Source organism: Pleurodeles waltl, chromosome 8 (genome assembly GCF_031143425.1).
Source record: "Pleurodeles waltl isolate 20211129_DDA chromosome 8, aPleWal1.hap1.20221129, whole genome shotgun sequence".
In the NCBI taxonomy this organism is placed as follows: Eukaryota; Metazoa; Chordata; class Amphibia; order Caudata; family Salamandridae; genus Pleurodeles; species Pleurodeles waltl.
Genome location: NC_090447.1, coordinates 774,628,895 through 774,650,343, shown reverse-complemented (window position 1 = coordinate 774,650,343; position 21,449 = coordinate 774,628,895). Strand labels below are relative to the sequence as shown.

The 21,449-nt window shown below is 49.0% G+C and overlaps 1 long non-coding RNA gene across 1 annotated transcript in view; it reads right to left on the bottom strand.

Moving 5' to 3' along the window:
* LOC138249163 (uncharacterized) overlaps positions 1-20,606 on the bottom strand; it is a 108,776-nt gene extending 88,170 nt beyond the window's left edge. The window contains exon 1 of the long non-coding RNA XR_011194754.1: positions 20,537-20,606. This is a non-coding gene — a long non-coding RNA (uncharacterized lncRNA). The remainder of the gene's footprint in view (positions 1-20,536) is intronic.
* Between the last annotated feature and the right edge of the window lie 843 nt (positions 20,607-21,449).

The window sequence follows — 21,449 nt, the reverse complement described above, 5'->3', positions numbered from 1 at the left end:
TAGCCTCCAACTAAATACTTGCCCGTTTAGTTAACAGTGTTTAGTGCTGGTGCCACGTCGAATAAAAAGCAGCACAGTGCTGCTGTTGACCTGGGGGCCGCATGTAAATGTCAGGAGAGCCGCATGCGGCCCCCGGGCCGTACTTTGAGTATCACTGTTCCAGAGGGTTACGGGGTGTATATGTAATGCTGTTGCATGTGTTTGTGTGTATGGTGTTGGGGGTGAGGGTGGGGATGTTCTGTGTTGCGTGTGTGTGTCACTACCCCTCCCCTGTCTACTAGGTGCTGTACTTACCGTGATCACCGTCATTGGTGATCCTGGTATATTAGAAGATACACCAGCATGGGCAGAACATGCAGCTCAGGCTTCATGGCGTCCTGGTTCTTCGTTGAATGTCGAGAGGTGAGTGGTTTCACTTCCAAGTACTGTTTCTGCCGTGCTTTTGATGGCGTTGGTACCGCCCCAGAAAAGCTGGCGGATGGGTGTGTTGTAATGGGGTGGGCGGTACATTGTCTTCCGTCTGTCTGTTGGCGGTTACCGCCGTGGTGTTTGTTGCTACCGCATGGCGATCGGAGTGTTAAAGTGGCTGTATGTGTTGGCGGTTTCCGCCATGGTCATGATCCCATTTTTTTTTACTGCTGGCCTGTTGGCGGTATTACCGCCGCTTTAACACTGACCGCCAGGGTTGTAATGAGGGCCTATGACTTTTTTGTACACTCTTGATATGTTTGGGTGACCCTTCTAGTTTATTTCTATCGTGGCTGTCTTGTTTTGGGAATTGTGTTAGTCAGCCAGCAACTCTGATGGTGGGATGGTGAAAGTGGTATTCTATTGAAATTAGCATGGCAGATTTAAATTAGGATGCTAAATTGCAACATTTTCAACTTGGGCTGCAGATAGAGGAAGAAGACAAATGGAAGTGCTTGAGTTATATGCAGGACCACTGGAATTATGTGGCAGGAAAGGACCAAATTATGAGGCAGGGTTGAGGAATTTATGTTGCAAGAAAAGTTCAGTTATGAATTTACAATGCCAATTGCTCTAACTGAAGCAAATGCAAGACCCACTGCATTGCAAATGCTTGTGTCTGCAGACAGAATGGAAGGGACAAGGATATGGGAACTGCTACTGCAGGGCTAGAGTGCCGATATGTGATGCTGGGTTTGGCCATCACGGCAGCACGGCGGCGGTGACGACCAGCAGGATTGCCCATCTCCCGTCTCAGGGCTTGCAGGGGGACATGTGTGACGATGACAGTATGTTTTGATCAGGATACCACGAGAGGAGTTAAGTGCTTCCTGTATTGCCTGACTTCTTAGTTGGGACAGTTCAGTCTCTGCGCAGGTTCTCTGCATAGGGAGCAAACGCTTGTGCGAGCATGTGTGGAGTTTTGGCGATTTTAGGATTAAGGGCATCTACATATGCCAGCCCTGGGGGGTGTACCGTGTAACGGTTTGTTTTGCCAATTTTGCATACATTGCTGCATCAAGCTTGTTCTGGGGCCTGTTGTTTTCTGACTAAACCATGGAAAGCATACGAGGAAGAGGAAACATGTGAGGGAGTTGTCCTCTTCTTGTTCTTCAGCCTCATCGCTTTCGCCTCCTCTGCCAAATCACTGCAAGGAAAATGAGGACTCCAGGCTGAAGAGGTTGATAAGGACACTTTATTGGAAATCAGGGCAATATTAAGCCTAAGGAGTCTCTTCCTGTGGGATCATCTCAGTCCTCAGGATCAGAGGAGGAGGGCCCTGGCCCTGAGGATCATAAGGGCAAGTATATTGCTCGGGACATGCTGCCGGATTTAACTAAACATGTGAAGGCTAACATGGGTTTTCCACATGAGGCGATTCATGGTTCATGGCCAAAAACATCCTTTACAAGTCATGCAGAAGGAGTTACTGGACTCTATTCCAATTGATCCTTTTGATGGCAGTTTGGTGGGGAGAACTTCCTTGGCTGAGGATGCTGTGATAAAGCATGTAGTTGACAAGAAAGTTGATGCTTCCCTCTTAGTGTAAAGATGTGTGAAGAGTCTATTCACAATTATGACTCATCATAAAATTGCATATAAATTATTTGTGTTTTTTGGAGTTAGCACAGTGAGTTGCTGATTTTGTTACAGAGCCCTTGTGTTACCTACATGTCACAAGTTGCAGTCCATGTAGTTTGTCTTATTGTGTTAAGAATCATCATCAAGGAGCTGCATACAGAGAGCAAGGCATAGATTTAAAATCTTATTGTTATTATTGTCTATCTTTCTTTATGGAAATCTTGGTAAAATGGCTTATTTGGATGTTAATAAAATACTTATTAATTAGCAGTATATAATAGTTATTAATTAGTAAGTGCTATAAATTAGTTATTAGTTCAATTATCCATATTGACAGCTACGCTGACATCCTTACAGTGCATACCTCCTTCAAATACAGCATGGCAACGTCAAACACCTGCCTCCTAGTTCCAAATAATAGTGCCTGTTAATTACTTGTAAAGGGACACACCCCATTTTGATTCCCTTGATTGCACTGGAATCAAGGTGTTTGATTCCACTTAGCTCCCAGACAGTGTACGCCTTGAAGAAAAGGAGTGCTGATGGCTAATTAAGAAGGCATTTTTTAGCTCTTCTAAAAACTGAAATTAGGAGACCTCCTTCACCCTCCGCAGGATGCTGCTCTGAACACAAAGCAAAGAAAGTGGGGGTGCTGCTGAATGCGTCCCAGGGTCAACAAATTATAGTAGTACACAGTCGGCACATGTCAATGGGACCAGACAGTGCTCCGGATCCAGCTCAATACTAGCTGCAAGATACAGGATCCAGTTGGATCCCTCTGGATTCCAGCACTTGCAACACATGGGGTGGTTGCCAGATCCCATGCTTGTTTACTGAAGCAATAGATCTAATCTATGAAAAAAAGGGAATTTGTTTCAACCTTTGGAGTTTGTGCAGGGGCATGTCCTATGAAACACGTTATATTAATGCAGCAGTCAGAATGTATGAGCACTGCTTGCAGAGATCAGATGCATACATAATTCTTTGAATTACTCCTCACCTAAGAGTAGCAGCTCTATAGTGCTCAGTGTCCTAATACCAGTAAAAGTAGTCCATTAAACAGTGAGAAATCCGGGGAGACCCCATGGAAAAGTGAATTCGCCTATCATAAAAACACTCCATATGGAAGAAGTATAAATACAATTCTCACATCAGACTTAGTCACTCAGCACTGAAAAATTACCATAAATGCTGAACCGCCAGCCCCCAGCTCTGGAAGATTGGAAGCAGGTGAAAACCTTTACACCTTTGACAGAATGATCAGGCATGTTTTTATCTCCGGCCAGGACTTTCTAAACAAAGTCAAGTTCTTTTTTTTGTAATCATTCTTTTGTAGGGAAAAGTGGTAGCACTTGAGCGAGTTTCAGAATTGTTACAAGGGGGCCAAACGCCGATATTGCCTGTTTTAGAGCAGCAACGTAGGTAAGCATCCATGTATGTGATTATTCTACCCCTCAAACCTAGCAAAATGCAGCGGAGCACTGCAGATGTTATTGTTAGTATAACTGCGCATGCTGAGTGTAGTTTGAGTAATTCAAATCCCAAACTAAAATAAAGCGCTTCTTTTTAAGTGAATGGGAATTTTGCCTCATTGTAGAAGGTCTGGTATAGTGTGTATTTCTAGCCAACGCATATCGGAGACAAGTAGCGTGCCTCAACTCATAGTTGCCTGCTAATGCAGTTTCATGTGTTTTTAAAGCCATCTGGCATCTAACTAAAAAAGTGTTGATTTCGACTTAGAAATCCTTTCCCAAGTATCTTCATTGATGATGGTAAAAAACAAGGATAAGTATGTTTGAGCAGTCTGAGTGATTGATGACAAGTGTCCCGGGTGTGTCAGCTTGAGAAACTGGCCTGGAAGTCTTCTTGATATCTTCAGTGCTCTGGTAGGAGCATCTATTTTGTATGCTTAGCCATTTTGTGAATCTTAAGATGGTTGCCAGCATGCATGGGCAAAGCACAGGGTCCATACTTTAGTACAAATGCTCTGTCTCCGCCCATGAACCAAAGTATTAGTCAGACATATCAGGCATAGACCGTTACCAGTTTGTATGGTGCCTAGGCCTATTATTTAGCTGTGTAAGAAGACACTCATCTAAACACGATGTATTCAATTCAGAATTCCCTTGGCAGTATGGACATGGTCTCAAATTACCTGTTCATGAACGGATGTTCTCTGTGGTACCAATCCACAGTACTATAGTGTCTTCATACTCTAAAATGACTCTAGACACAGGAGAGTTCAGTGACTTGCTCTGGTATCTGAAGACATCTTCGGTGTACTTGGCTGAAATGATCCTCTGTCATAATCAAATGTTTATTAATCATATTAGAAGGAAGTGGTTGAGGAAGAAATGTCACTACTTAAGCTCAAAGTACAATTTCTCTTGCTATACATGACTGGGAAGGTCTTCAAAGCAGTAAAACCTGCTTAAGCACAGTCTTAGCTAGCATGTTCAAATGGAGATGACGACGCACAAAAAGACACTACAACAACACAGAAGCTGGTTCACTTTCCAGTGACTCGACATGCTTCTTCATATGGTGGTTTTACACAAAAAAAGCACATAAACACAGGCATACAGACACACAAACATTATTTGCTTGTGCATCATCAACACTTTATGAAGTGTAATGATTTTGAGTTCAGAATGCTAAAGAAAGTAAAGAAAAACAAAGGTTAGAGGGACATTATAGTTAGGTTCAGATTTTACATGCACAAAAAACCATAGATGTTCAACATTTATAGTTATACTTCTTGCAAGCCACTATAACTTGTACTCTAAGATAACTATAACTCATGCCCCTGCCATGTATAGTTTTCTCATCAATACTTTTATTACAAATGTTGGAGTTATATTCTAAATAATGTTAAAAAAGATGTCATTACTGATGTAATATGTGGGGTAAGTAGCAGTGCATGGCGAGGGAGCCATACAGCATTAAAGCAGGAGTCCCTTGGGGCTCAAACATCTCATTCATGCTTTTCAACATCCACATGAAATCATTACCAGATATATAATAGGAGGATGACATGCAGTAAATTCTAAAATTGGAAAGCCCAAAGGATATTGGATCACTCAAAATATCTAGTATATTCCTGGCTGTTGACCAATGGATGACATGGAGCCATCCCAAATTGTGTCCAAAACTGAAATAGTCTGCGCATGGCGTGAGCATCTTGAACCACATCCAAAAATATCTAAGGAGGTAAGAAACCTCTCAATTACCAGGGACACCAAGCTGTCAATAAATGCCTGAGTTAGTAAAGTAGCTAAATCAAGCTTTCTTTCTTTGAAAATGGAGTGATGCATGTTCCCACACCTTGGGTTCCCCACAAGGTCCAGGTGACAATCTTTCTTGTCCTCTCAAAACTGGATTACGCTAACGGGCTACATCTAGGCTCACCTTTATCAACTATGAGAAGATAACTGAGATATCACAACTCGGCTGATAGACTACTCCTACAGGTGAAGCCACAAGCATACATGTCCCCTTCCTTGAGGGCCTTACTCTGGCTTCCAGTTGCCAGATGATCCACCTTGAAGCTCATGTATAACCCACTTCGCAATACATGACACAGGACCACTTTTGATCACAAACAAAGTTACCAAATACATACAACAAAGGAATCTAGGCTCTAGAATGGCACCCACCTCAAAATTCCAACACACAAGAAAAAAACATGGGTGGAAAGTTTTTCTCTGTTCAAGAAGCCAAATTATGGAATTCATTACTCACAAACATAAGATTCACTGCAACCATCTCAGCTTCAGAAGATTAGTGAAGAGCTGGCTCTTCCCTACAACAATGTATCAGAATAGAATGTACAAGAAATTAAGGTCTCTGCTGCATGCGTCTGTATATATATATATATATATATATATATATATATATATATATATATATATAAACACATACAAAATATATATATATTCACTTTAAAAACCAAAGGTTACAGAGACAGTATAGTTAGGCTCACATGCTCACATTTTACACGTACAAAACCACAGAAATTCACCAGTTATAGTTAAAGTTCTCTCAAGTAACTATAACTCATGCCTTAAGGTAACTATAACAAGCGCCCCAACCATGCACAGTTTTTTGTCAAAAATGGTACTGCAAATATTACAGTGACATTATCAATTATGCTATCAAACATGTCATGAGTGCGTAATTTCTGGGGTCATTAGCAGTGCATGGCGAGGGCTCAAGACACAGTTACCTTAGGGCACGAGTTACAGTTGCTTGAGGGAACTCTAACTATAACTGGTGAATTTCTATAGTTTCATACATTTAAAACATGAGCCTAACTATAACGTCCTTGCAACCTTTAGTTTTATAAGTGAATTTCTCAGTTTTTTTAATTTCTGGTTCCTAACTATAACGTCCCTGTAACCTTAGTCTTTTTCAGTGAATTTCTATGTTTTTTTAATGTATAGTAATTTTTATTTCTACACACTAATCCATCAACCGCCACACCTTTGGCCGTGTGCACCAGCGGTTGGCACAGGGCCTGCGGCCAACTCCCTGTCAGCACCCAACCTTGCATTGTGCATAGCCTTCACCAGTATGCAGGGGAGGTTGCCCGCAAGACCTGGCCTGCAGCCAGACCCAGCAGCCAACTCCCCACTAACCACCCAACCCCATGCTGTGCAATGTCCTTTGGCTGTGCATGGCGGGAGTTGGCCATGGACTCTCAGGGTGTGAGAATAGGTGTGAGAGGGTGTATCTGGGGGTGAGAGTGGCTGTCATATTGTCTGTCTGGGTTTGAGAGTGCATACATCAGTGTTTTAGTGGATGCATCAGTGTGTGCGCAGGTCTGTGAGTGGGTGTGTGACAGTCTCAGTGGATCTGAGAGTGGGTGCGTAACTGTTTGAGTAGGTCTGTGAATGGGTATGTGAGGGTCTGACTGGGGTTCTGAGTAGGTGCATGAGGATTTCAGTGGGTCTGTGAGATGGTGTGTGAGTGCCTGAGTGGCTTTGTGAGTTGGTGCATAAGTGTCTGAGTAGGTGTTTCAGTGGGAGAAATAGATTGAAAGAGAGAGAGAGAGAAAGAGAGCTAGAGACAGAGAGATAGATACTTTTTTAGGCTTTTATGTATGATATAGTTAGAATCAAATATTTCAGCACAATTAAAAAAGAAAAATATATTTGTTATTTTTTTTAAAGTAAAATCACCTGTCATATTACCCTTAAACATTTTTATTTTAAAAAAAGAGGAACGACTCCTGCTGGACTCAAACCTAAAACCTCAAACCTAAAAGTAACCTTCACACAAAGTTATTCGTTTTTACATGGGCTATCTGGGACTGCGAAGGAGCCCTCAAGGGCTCCCCCACGGTCCCTCCTTTTTTTTTATTTGTATTTATTTTTTTAATTTAAGACAATTTCCTTTATGGACTATCTAGCACTGCGGAGGAAGCTTCAAGGCCTCCCTAGTGGTGCCATTGTTTCAGCAAGTAAGGAGCCACTTTAAGTAGCAGCTCCATTCTTGATGAAGCAAACCTTTAATCTCTGTTCTCTGCACACATATCTGTGTGCAGGAAAAACATGAAAGGCTCACTTTCATACAGTGGGACTTTCTTGACAGGTCCCACCGTCTAAAACTTGAATGTTTGCTGTGGCTTGGCTGCAGCTTCAAAGCTGCAGCCAAGCACAGCAAACAGCTATGTCTCGGGGTGGGCACCCCGGGACCTACAGGAGCCGGTCCTATTTGGCCTGTGGCACCTTGAGGGGTGTCACAAAGCCCCCCTCCAGTGTGCATAGCCCAGGGTAGTTGTTGATCCTCAGGGCTGCATGGGGGCCGGAGCACACACCTGCACCCAATTTCTAAAATTTCCCAGGGAGGTGGTGATCCTGCCACGGTCCCAACCCACCACAGAGCCTCCCCCCTCAGGAAACACCAGCACAGCTCCCACCCAGCGGGCCCATACCACTGTCCCCAAGACACGTCAATCAGCAGTGTGTCCACCACTACAGGGACCTCAGGCAACCCCACAAACGCAGGATGATCAGGGACCTGGGGTCAGTGGCAGTTGGCACACGGTTCAGGGGACAAAGGCACAGGACAACAGGGAAGCTGGGAGGACTGCTGTGCGACAGGGAGAGGAGAGTCCCAGGGAACCCACTCTCCATGAGGCCCTCACCAACATCCTGGGAGCATACCAACATTCCCAGGAGACCATGGGCCAGATACTTGCCAAGTTGCAGGAGACCCAGCGGCTGCAGGAGGGACAGTACTTGGGGATCAGGGAGGGCCTCAAACACATCTACACCATTCTGGTCACCATTGCAGGGGTACTGGCTGACATGGCCAACACCTTGAGGGAGGCAGTGGCACACCAACAGGCCCCTGACACTAGCCACACCGATGAACAGCCGTCCACCTCCGCCGACGCTAGTGGACAGGAGGCCCGCCAGAGGAACAACAGGCCACCAGCACCCCCCCGCAGAAGGAGAACCACCCGCAAAAGGTCCCCTGTGATCCAGGCAGAAACCAGAGAATATTGCCAAGACCCCCGTCAGGAAATAAGGGGCATATTTATACTCCGTTTGCGCCGAATTTGCGTCGTTTTTTCCGATGCAAATTCGACGCAAAACTAACTCCATATTTATACTTTGGCGTTAGACGCGTCTAGCGCCAAAGTTCATGGAGTTAGCGTCATTTTTTTGCGTGAACACCTTCCTTGCGTTAATGATATGCAAGGTAGGCGTTCCCATCTTAAAAAATGACTGCGATGCATATGCGTCGTATTTATACTCCCGGGCAAAAATGACGCCCGGGAGTGGGCGGGTCTAAAAAACCTGCATTTGCGCCGGATTTTAGCGCCTGGGTCAGGGCAGGCGTTAAGGGACCTGTGGGCTCAGAATGAGCCCAGAGGTGACCTCCCCTGCCCCCAGGGACACCCCCTGCCACCCTTGCCCACCCCAGGAGGACACCCAAGGATGGAGGGACCCACCCCAGGGACATTAAGGTAAGTCCAGGTAAGTATTTTTTTATATTTTTTTTTGTGGCATAGGGGGGCCTGATTTGTGCCCCCCTACATGGCACTATGCCCAATGACCATGCCCAGGGGACATAAGTCCCCTGGGCATGGCCATTGGGCAAGGGGGCATGACTCCTGTCTTTGCTAAGACAGGAGTCATTTCAATGGGGGATGGGCGTCGTAAAAAAATGGCGCAAATCGGGTTGTGGCGATTTTTTTGTCTCAGCCTGACTTGCACCATTTGTGGACGCCCATATGCCATTTTCCCCCTACGCCGGCGCTGCCTGGTGTACGTCGTTTTTTTTAACGCACACCAGACAGCGCCGGCGGATAACGCCGGCTAACATCATTGAATAAATACGGCGCCCGCATGGCGCTTCAGAATGGCGTTAGCCGGCGCTAATTTTTTTGACGCAAAACTGCGCTGGCGCAGTTTTGCGTCAAAAACTATAAATATGGGCCTAAGACTCTCCGGATTGTCATGCTTCAGTCCCACTTTGTCACCCTGTCCACCTTGAAGAGACTGGACTCTAACTGGACATTCCTCCACCATCACCCCAGCCCACTGCACATCCCCCTCTACTTATGAGCACTTAAATAAACACTCTTGGAACCAATACAGATCTGGAGTCTGTCAAATGCTTCAAATATGTACAGGCTGCTATATACAATGTCCAACAGAAAAATGAAAAGTTTCGTGAACTTACAGTCTCTTACCTGTTTGTCACTGGAAGTACTGCTGAATTATATTGCTTCTGTTGTCAACATCCTCTTCCTCTGCCTCCTATTCCTCACCATCCACAAGCTCCACTGCTGTCACAAGACCATCTGGAGGCACATCCTCCTGCAGAAAAGGCACCTGGCGTCTCAAGGCCAGGTTGTGCAACATGCAACAAGCGGCGATGATCAGGCATACCTTCTTGGGTGAGTAGTACAGCGAGCCACCTGTCAGATGGAGGCACCGGAACCTGGCCTTCAGGAGGCCGAAGGTCCTTTCAATAATCCTCCTTGTACGCCCATGTGCCTCATTGTAACCTTCCTCTGCCCTTGTCCTGGCATTCCTCACTGGGGTCAGTGGCCATGAGAGGCTGGGGTAACCAGAGTCACATGCAAATATCAAGGTATACCTGTAAGACACACACTAACCTTTAGGGACAACCCCATACCCAGACACCTACTCATACTGTGTGGGGACCTTGGGCTAACCTATTAGCCACACCCGGTATCTCTGGATTTGGCCCATCACATATGGGATGCTGCTATTCCTCAAGATAAAGGTGTCATGCACAGAGCCAGGATATTTGGCATTCACATGGGAGATGTACTGGTCCGCCAAACACACCATCTGCACATTCATAGAGTGATAGCTTTTTCTATTCCTGAAAACTTGTTCATTTCTCCAGAGGGGTACAAATGCCACATGTGTACAATCAATGGCACCATTCATGTTGGGGATATGTCCCAGGGCATAAAAGTCAGCTTTCACTGTGGCCAAATCCTCCACCTGGGGGAACATGATGTAGCTGCGCATGTGTTTCAGCAGGGCTGACAACACTCTGTTCAACACGTCGGAGAACATTGACTGGGACATCCCTGATGCCATGGCCACTGTCGTTTGGAAGGAACCACTTGCCAGGAAATGGAGCACTGACAGAACTTGCACTAGAGGGGGATACCTGTGGGCTGGCTGATAGCTGACATCAGGTCTGGCTCCAATTGGGCACACAGTTCTAGGATTGTGGCACGATCAACTCTGTAGGTTATGATAATGTGTCTGTTCTCCATTGTCGCAAGGTCCACCAGGGGTCTGTACAACAGAGGATGCCACCATCTCATATTCAGCCTCATCGGTTGAAGCCTGTGGAAGAAAACTGTGAGCAGAGGGTCATATTCACACATCTCTTGCACAAATAATGATTTGTTTACTTTACAGAAACAAGATGTGAATCTGAAAATCAGTTGCTGTGCCGATGTCTGCTGTGACGCAGTTAGGTGCAATGGCCTGTGCCCCCCTGAAATGGTGGCTGTCTGACCTGTGAGGAGGGACAAGTGAAAATGAGGTACTTCCGCTGGCTTTATGCGCCGTCGCGGTAGGCGGTCGAAGACCGCCGCACAACTTCGCATTGGTTATCATTGGGCCCTATGGGTTCCAGGAGCCAATGGCGATGTACGCCGGCGGTGACGGTATGCACCGTCGTGGACGTCCCCGCCATTTTCTATCTGTTCACTCACTTGCTAGCTGACCTTCAACAGGGGCGGACCTACACTGCAAGTGCTGCTGTGACCTGTGTCTGGAAGCGACAATGGCTCATGTGTCTGGGGAAAGGGCCCCTGCCTTCTGTGTGGAGGAGTTGGAGAAACTGGTGGATGGGGTCCTACCCCAGTACACATTACTCTACGGTCCTCCAGACAAACAGGTGAGTACACTGGGAGCATGATGCGTGGGCCATGGATGTATGGATTGCTGTGTGTGTAAGCCACATATGGGGGGGGCAGAGGCGTCCTGGCCAGAGTGCTGCATGTAAGGTGGTCAATGTATGTGCGTCATGGGATGGGAGGGATATGGTGGGCCATGAGTGTGACAGTCCGGATGGTTGACTAATACACTTCTCTGCTGTCTTTCTCATGCAGGTCAGTGCCCACCAGAAAAAGGGTATTTGGCATGCCGTCGCCAAGGAGGTGCAGACCCTGGGGGTCTTTGACAGGCGGAGCACCCACTGCCGCAAAAGCTGGGAGGACCTGTGCAGCTGGGCAAAGAAGACAGCGGAGGCCCAGCTGGGACTGGCCTCCCAACGAGGAGCGGGTGCCCGTCGCACCATGACCCCCCTGATGTTCCGCATCCTGGCGGTGACTTATTCGGAGTTGGATAGGCGCTTGAAGGCATCACAGCAGCCACAAGGGGATGAGTACAGATTCTAAATCATGACGCACGCGTTAAGAGGTACCTGGGTGGGGTATGTGGGCTATGGGTGCCACTAGGCCAAGGAGAAGATGGCAGGGTAGGTCCCTTGTTAGGCAGGCTCTGAAGCACTCCAAACCTAATGGTGTTAGTGGGCATCTATTACTGGGCAGGGTCCTGTGGGATTCAGGTGTGCAACTAATGGCGGTAGGCATCGTACCCCATGGGCTGGTGACTACCTTAGTAACTGGTAGTGCATGGCCTATATTATAGGGCTGCTCCCTGTGTGTTGCGTACGCCAACGGAAGTGGTGTTGCTGGCATTGACCATGTGTGTCCTCTGTCTCTCCCCCCTTTTTGTTTTGTCACCCTGTCCTTGTGTGCATTAGCATCATCGGGCGGAGGAGCAGAGGCACCGGCGACGGAGGGAGCCGCTTCCCACATGGACTTGGAGGCCGAATCCACTGATGGTGAGGGCTCCAGTGGGACGGAGGGCGAGGGGAGCACCACAACAGGGACAGGAGGGGAGACCACAGACAGCGACTACTCCTCTGATGGAAGCTCCCTGGCAGTGGTGGACACCTCTGTGCCCACCCCAACAACAGGTACAGCCGTCTCCCCCCAACCAGCGCCGCTCTCCCAGCAGCCCCTCAGCATGTTTCCCATGCCCGCTCACCCATGAGGGTGGGCATCTCCTTCGCCCCAGGCCCCTCAGGCCCTGCCCCAGTCAGCCCTGATGCCCTCATTTAGGAGGCTATTGACCTCTTGAGATCCCTCACTGTTGGGCAGTCAACCATTCCGAATGTCATCCAGGGTGTTGAGAGGCATTTGCAACAAACAAATGCATACCTGGAGGGCATTCACTCTGGCGTGGCAGCCCAACAGAGAACATTTCAGGCTCTGACCTCCACACTGATGGCAGCCATTGTCCCTGTCTCTAGCCTCCCCCCTCCAACTTCCTCTACCCAGTCCCAATCCCCTCAACCCCAACCTTTCCCAAGCACACCTTCAGATCAGCATTCACCCAAATCAACACACAAAAGTGGCCCAGGCAAACACAAGCACCACACTTCATCTTACAAGCACTCACACAAGCACCATCCCCATGCAGACACATCAACATCCACTGCCTCCAGTGTGTCCCCCTCCTCCTCCTCATCCACCTCCCGCCCAGTAGCGCCTCCACTCACACCTGCATGTACTACATCCTCATCCACTACCTCCATCACCACTCACCCCTCACTGGCAGTCACCAACCCCACATCCATGCACACGTCCCCTGTGTCCTCTCCCAGTGTGTCTGTAACCCCTCCTCCCAAAGTGCACAAACAAAAGCACCCATCCACCCAACAGCCATCCATCTCACAACAGCATCCAGCCCATGCACCTCCACCCAAACTCAGCAGACAGACACCTCCTACAACCACTCCCTCTTCCTCCACTCCCAAACCCTCTCCCTCTCCCCCCCCAGTGTGTCTAAAAAGCTTTTCCTGGCAGATATTGACCTCTTCCCTAACCCTCCTCCTCCCTGTCCTTCCCCTCGGGCCAGAGTGTACAGAACCCAGGCCAGCATCTCAGCCACCAAGTCAGCATCCGCTGTGGTACCTGCAACTCACAGAGGCTCAAAGGGGGCAACCATCAGCCCAGCCAGTGTGCCACCAACCCCTGCAAAGGACAAAACCATTCCACCACCTGCTAAGGTGAAGAAGGGGACAGCATGCAGCAAGGGCAAGGAGCACGAACCAACCAGCAAGGCCTCCTCCAAAACTCCAGCTGCCAGAGCCAAAGTCACAACAGCATCTGCCAAGGTGAAAAAGGGGCACAAAACACCAGGCAAGGCACTCAAGCCATCGGAGCCGGCAGGTGAAGGGTTGGTGCTCACCAGCACAACCGCCAGCCCTGCCACCTGCACCGCAGCCAGCACCGCCAGCAGCCCCGCCGCAAGCACCGCCGCACGCACCGCCACCTGCACCGCCACCCGCACGGCTGCTTGCACCACTACTGTCAGCAGCAGCATCCCTAGTGGGAAGCCGTCCGAGGCTGCAGGAGAAGGGCTGGAGCCTCCCTCCACTACTGGCAGCACCGGCACGTGCACCACGACCAGCACCACCAGCAGCCCCGCCGCAAGCACCGCCACAAGCACTGCCACCTGCACCGCTGACAGTAGGACCACTACCAGCAGCCCTAGTGGACAGCCGTCCGAGGCTGCAGGAGACGAGCTGGAGCCTCCCACCACCACTGGTAGCACCCCCACCAGCACCAGCACTACCACCAATTTGCAGCCTTAGCCGCTGCTGGATGGAGTCTAGCCCTGCCTCCATGGACTATCATGCAACCTGGTCCCTGTAAATCTCGTGCCTGAGACACCCAGGTGAGGGAATGTGAACTGCCACATCACAAGTGCTGCATCACTGGGCACAAAGACCCTCCAGAACCAGTGGAGCTATGCATCCACTCCCCCCCTCCTTGGCAGGATGAAGCACACTGGGCAGAAGGCCCCCTCCAGAACCAGTGGAGATATGCATCCACTCACCCCATCCTTGGCAGGATGAAGCACACTGGGCACAAGGCCCCCTCCTGAACCAGTGGAGATATGCACCCACTCACCCTCTCCTTGGCAGGATGAACCACACTGGGCACAAGGCCCCCTCCAGAACCAGTAGAGATATGCATCCACTCACCCCCTCTTTGGCAGGATGGAGCACACTAGGCACAAGGCTGCCTCCAGAATCAATCCAGAAGCCATCCACTAGAGAGACTGTGGCTTTGCACTCCCCAGGACCAAGCAGTGGGCAAACAACCCACTAGAGAGACTGTGGCTTTGCACTCCCCAGGACCAAGCAGTGGGCAAACCACCTACTTGAGAGACTGTGGCCTTGCACTCCCCAGGACTTTTCTGTGGGCATGGAGCCCCCTCGAGGAGCAGTGGTGTTATTCCATCTTTGGGCTGAGGTGCCCCCCCTTCCCCATCCTCCTGAGGTGCCTGTGTGTTTTCGACCTGATGCCCCTGCAGTGTTCTCTCCGTATTGCGGCAGGATTAAAGTGTGGGCTTGGCCCGTGATTTTTGGCCCAGTGGCCCATGGACATTTTGAATGGACAATGTAAGGCCTTCTGTACATATTGCATATTATTGTTAATACTGTTTTGCTATTTATTACGTTTATCTGCCTATTTCTAATAGATCACTGATTTAACTCAATTCCTTTTGTCCTTGCGTTCTTCCAGGGGGTTACGGGGTGTAAATGTAATGTTGCTGCATGTGTTTGTGTGTATGGTGTTGTGGGTGAGGTTGGGGGTGGGGGTGTTGCGTGTGTGTGTCACTCTCTTTTCCCCCTCCCCTGTGTACTAGGTGCAGTACTCACTGTGGTCGTCGCCGCCGCCTTTCGTGTTCCTGGTAGATAAGGTGGTAGACCAGCATGGGCAGGACCTGTAGCTTGGGCTCCATGGTGTCCTGGTCCTCCGTTGAGTGTCGAGAGGGAGTGGTTTCCCTTCTGTGTTCTGTTTCTGCCGTGCTTTTGATGGCGTTGGAACTTCCCTGGAAAAGCTGCCAGATGGGTGGGTTGTAATTCTGTGGGCGGTACATTGACTTCTGCCTGTCTGTTGGCAGTGACCGCCGCAGTGTTTGTTGCTACGGCCGTGGTGGTCAGAGTGTTAAAGTGGTTGGCTGTGTTGGCGGTTTCCGCCGCGTCATGATCCCATTTTTCTACCGCCATCCTGTTGGCAGTATTACCACCACTTTAACACCGACCGCCAGGGTTGTAATGAGGGCCTGAGTGCCCCTGCCTGAAGTTTAAAAAATAAATAATACAGGAGGCAGGATAGGAATACCCTGGTCCCCTGAGCCTTGTAGGGTAGACCCAGAGGGATGTCCCAGGTCAAAATATTTGACCCCATCCTTGTGCACAAAATGTTAAAAAGAGGGAAGGAGGGAAGCGCATACCCCCCAAGATTTACAAAGGCCATGGCGATCCCTATCCACCGGGGCCGTAACATTAATTAAAAGGGAGGGGGCCATGTGGTTCACCTCCTGCAGCCTTTAAAGGCCCCAGGGACCCCATCCTCCAGGCCAGCTCTTTTGCTGTGTCCCTCGGAGTCCATCCCTGGTACACAGTGGTTTCCCTACCTGCACTACCATGGGGCAGAGTAACATACGTTTGCTCCCATCTGGTGGGAGCATTTCTAAATTTCCTGCCGAATGGGGGCAAACACATAAGCAGATTTATAACAGATTTAAAAATGCTCCCACCTGCTGGGAGCAGAGGAAACAAAACACATACTAAACCCCACAGAGGGAGCATGCAAAAAGCAGCAGCTCCCTCTGGGCACCCTCCTATTCATAATGTATGCCCCAGGGGCTGTGGTCCCTGGGGCCAAAATAGGCTTGGGGGGTCCCCTTTTTAAAAAAACAGATGGAACCGAGCAGTGGGGTGCCTTGACCTGAGAAGGCTCAGGGAGGGGGGTCACACTGCCTTCTCCCATTTAAAAAAATGGATGGCCTGGGGGAATGAGGTTCCAGAAACCAACAAAGGGTTGGGGAGGGCCCTCTTCCCCTTAGAAATGTGGCCCAGAGGATGGGGTCCTGTTGGCCCAGGAAAGGCTCGGGAAGGTGGTCGAAGAGGCGTCCTCTCCTTTTTTATTATTTTTGGCCCTGGACAGTGGGTTCCCCAGGGCCTAAGAAAGCTGTGGGTCGGAAGCTGCATGGCCCCTCCCCTTTATTATTGTGTTTGGCCCCAGGTATGGGATCCCTGGGGCCTATTAAGGCTCAGGGAGGGAGAATGCATGCTGCCCCCTTCCTTAGATTTTGGCCAGGGGATTGCGTCCCTTTAAGGCTTGGGGAGGGAGGCCATGTGATGCCCTCCTCTTTTTATTGAAGCTGGCCATGGGGTGGGGTCCCTGGGGCCAATTAAGACTTGGGGAGTGGGACTGTATGGCCTCCTCTCCTTAATATATATGTTTTGGCATGGGGGATGGGATCCCCGGGACCTGAAGGCCAATCTTATGTCACACATCAAAGATTTGGAGTGGTATGGGGTTGGCAGCCTCCTGGGGGTTTGGCCAAGTCCTGTGGCCAACCCCCTGCATAGCATGGGGTTGGCTGCCTGTGGGGGTTCACTCTAGTACCAGGCGGCAGTCCTAGCCCTGCAGCTAGCCCTCCGCCACACGCAGCTGAAGGCCGTGCACAGTGGGAGGTTGGCTTCACGTCTGGTAATAAAATATTACTTTACATTTAAAAAAACAGCATTTCAACAGTTATAGTTAGCTGATTTAACTATAAATTGCACCCTCGCCATGCACTCCTTATAACCTAACATATTACAAAACTAATGACAGGTTCTATGACATAATTTGTGATATCACTGATGACATTTCAAATGAGATTCTGCCCCTGCCATGCACAGTTTTCTAATCAATAATTTTAAAATCTTACAGTGATATTATCAATTATGTCATAGAAAATGTCATGAGTGATATAACATCTGGGGTAATTAGCGATGCATGGTGAAGGCACGAGTTATAGTTACCTTAGTGCACAAGTTACAGTTACTTGAAATAACTCTAACTATAAGAACTGAATTTCTATGGTTTTGTGTATGTGAAATCTGAACCAAAATATAATGTCCCTGTAACCTTTGGTTTTTCAGGGAAATTCTAAGGTTTTTTAAATTCTATTTCCTAACTATAACGTCCCTGTACCATTTGTTTTTTTCAGTGAATTTCTAGTTTTTTGTTTTTACTTTAAGAAAGATGTCCATTGCAATGCACCATTGAGGGGGTTGGAGGCAGGGCCCGGCCTAGCATTGTGCTACCCCCACCAAAGAATGCTGCTCCTGCTCATGCTCCTCCATTGTCCAAGTTCATGCTTCTGCTCCCTCGTTACAGCCTTGTGTGGCTGTTGTTCTGCCACTACCCTTCTCACCTCCCATGAACAGTTAGCGTGCTCCTCTATCCACCTCCTCCCTAGCCTCTGTTGTCCAAGTCCATGAACCAGCCTCCTTCGTTCTGCCCTGCGTAGTCCGCTGTTGCGCTACTGCCCTCCATTTATCTTGATGTCCTGCTCACTTCTCCTGCCCTTCATTGCCCAATTCTATGCCCTCTCATTGCCCTCCTGCTTAGCCTCTGTGCATAACTTGCTGCTCCTACCCTCCTCTCCTTGCCCTCCGATTTCTGTGTGCATGCTGCTGCTCCCTCCTTTTTGCCCACCAAGTTCCATAGACCTGCCACTGACCCTCATATATACTATGAGTGTTCTTTTGATCTGCCACTGACCCTCCCACCTTCCTAGCATGGTCAGATGGCTGCCGCCTGTCCCTGTCACCTCTACCCTACCTTTCCAAGTTCCATGCACCTATTCCCTCCCTCTGTCCTCCATAATCCATTTTGCTGCAACTCCCTTCTGCCCTCCATGCTCTGTTGTGCTGTAACTGCTCCTCCTTCTTGCCCTGCACGATCCGTTGTGAAGCCCCTTCCCCTGCCCACTCTAGTCTGTGTTCAACACCTACCCCTCCCTTCTGTCCTCCATGGTCCTTTGAACATGCACCTGTCTCCTCCCTCTTGCCCACCATGGCCGCTGTATTGCAACTAACCCTCTGCTTGCCATGCATGGTCTTCTGTGCTGCCACAGCCCCTGCCAGCTGCCCTGTGTGGCCATCTTGTCTGCCTCAGACCCTCTTCCACCTTCCCTCTGTTCTCTGTGTGTATGCCATTATAGTCTCACTGTTAACCTTCATGGTATGTTGTGCCTCCAGTGCCCAACCCGCCTACTCTCCATGGTCAACTTGCTGCTCCTACCCTGCCCCCTTGCACTACGCCCTCTGTTTTCCATTTGCAGGCCACTATCCCCGCCCTCCTGCCTTGTCAGGTCCACTGTGGTGTTCCTGCACCCTCCCTCCTGCTCTTCATGGCCCATTATGCTACAATTCTCCCTCCTGTCTGTCTGGTATGGTCAGTTTGCTACCTCTGCCTCTTTTACCTCTGTTCTCTATTGTCCATGTGCATATCCCTTTCTCCTCCCTATTGCTTTCCATGGTCCGGTGTGCTGCATTACTGTCCCGCTTGCTCTGTGTGGTGTATTGTGCTGCTGCAACCTCTGGCGTCTGCCCTGTAAGGACAGCTTGGTGCCCCTGTCTATCTCCCTCCTACCCTCTGTTATCTGAGTCCATGCCCCTACCCCATTCCTTCTGGCCTCCATGATCCAATGTACCATACTTATCAACATTCTGAACTTGGGAAGAGGAAGATCTTGAAAAAAACAAACGTGGGGAATGGATTTTCCCAATTGATTTCCATTGAAAAAGAGGAGATTTTAGGCAGAAGACAGATAAAATAAAGTATTTTAGAACTTTAAAACATCAGGAGTCTCCTACCTGAATCAGGTCTGTTGGCATGTATGTTTGTACTGCCACTGCCTCTTTATTCTGCCCTCAGTGGTCTGTTATATTGCCACAGCCTGTCATGCCTGTCCTGCATGGTTGGTTTGTTACCCCTGCCCCCCTTTCCCCAGCTCTCCATGATCCATTGTGCTGCCACTGCCCCTCCTGCCTGCTCAACTTGTTACCTCAGTACCCTCCTCCGTGCCCTCAATTATTCAAGTTTGTGCCCTTGACCTCTGCCTCCCTACAGTATTCCAATGAACAACTAGATTGCTAATATTCCTTGTTACAAAAGTGTGGCATGGCTGACTGCACCCTATAAACTGCAAAAAAAACAAAAAATTTAAGGTGGTCATTACGAATCTGATGGTCTCATGACTGCCAGGTTCTTGGATGTGGGTCGAACCGCCGACAATGCGGCAGTCCGAGCAGCATTGTAGCCGGGTGTCGGAACCCCCGGCTACATACTAGGACAAACCCCAGTCCGGCGAGTGCCCCAGGGGTCCTGCGTACGAGGAGGAAACTACGGAGGAAGGAAACCCGGATATCCGGGTTTCTAAAACAATGAAAAGAGAGGTAGGACAACGCGTGTGCAGCGCGAGAGGAAAGGAAGACGAGGAGGAGAAGGACGCCGGGAAAGAGGAAGAAGCCGCGACGGGAGACGACGCCAACACAGAGAGATGAGAAGACGCCGGAAAAAGCATTCTAGATGTTGTAGAAGGAGAACCCAACAGCGAAGGATTCTTGGGCTCCAGAGGTGATACCACAGAAGGGGAAGGAGGTCCCGAAAAGCAACAGCTCCGCCACGTCCCTGGAGGAGCGTGGCTCCAGCAGGTACGGTCCTGCCTGAAAAATAGAATAAGTGCTATAGTGGGAAGGGAGGAGGGTGGAGAGTGGGAGCAGAGGGAAGTTGGGAAGGGATATTTGGGAAAGAAAATACCAGAAAGGGGGGGGGGAGCACTAATCACTGAACACGGAGTGGAGGTAGTGATATTAGTGGCAGAAAGAAGTTTTGGTTTCCACTGAGGTGCAAACGGGACAGGACCCTATCCACTATACCCATCCTTTTCTTTTCCCCTTGAGTCTGGAGTCCTACACCAGACCATCACCATTCACACCACATCTCTCTCTCTCTCTCTCTCTCTCTCTCTCTCTCTCTCTCTCTCTCTCTACACCCTCCCCCCTCACTCGAATCATCCAAACAAACCACCCAGACGTACGACTTACCTACCTTTCGTTCTTTTTTTGGTCGACCTGACGACGCCACCACCGGGAGAAACATCACCAACCACCGGGAACCCAGAGAAAAGAAGAGAGCGAAGGTCAACAACACATAGGGATAAAAGACAGAGACTATTACAAAGACACCTATACTTTAAAATAAAACTACTTCTGTTCAATCATCAACCTGAGTGTCTCATTAATCCCTATCGCTATCCTCACTGCCACAACCATATTACGACCAAGGTTGAAATGCCGCTGTCAGACCGCCAGCACCACCACGAATAGTCCTCCCAGTGGTATGGTAGTCCTGGTGGTCCTAATCCACCAGGGCAACACTGCAGGCAGCACCGCCCTGAGGATTACAACTTCCTTCTCCGCCATCAATTTCATGGCAGTTTCACTGCCATGAAAAGGCTGGTGGAGAACGGGTGCAGGGGACCCCAGGGGAGCCCCTGTACTGCCCATGCACTTAACATAGACAGTGCAGGGGCCCCCATGGCCAGCACCCATGTAATTTCCACTCTCTGCTTAACAGACAGTGAACATTGCAAGGGTGCTGGTGCATCCTACAGCATTGCCATCAGCTCGATTATGAGCCGGCAGCAATGCTGCAGGGTGTTTCCCGCTAGGACAGTGGGTGGAAACTCTGTGGCATAAATTCAGGATGTTAGCATTCCTGTTGATCATTAGAACACTCTAGTAAAACTGCTGTTCACCAGGAACTAAAGTGGCAGATTGCTGCTGGTGTTGTAAGTGCGGATTTCAATCTGCATGTCAGAATGTTCTAATTTAATGGAAGAGGAAGAAATATGAGAACTCACTTAAAAAGTCCTAATTTTTCTTTCTATTATACTAACCATAATTTCTATGCCAAAGTGAACCCCCTCAATATTTTCCTTTCTAAATTAAATGTTTTAAGT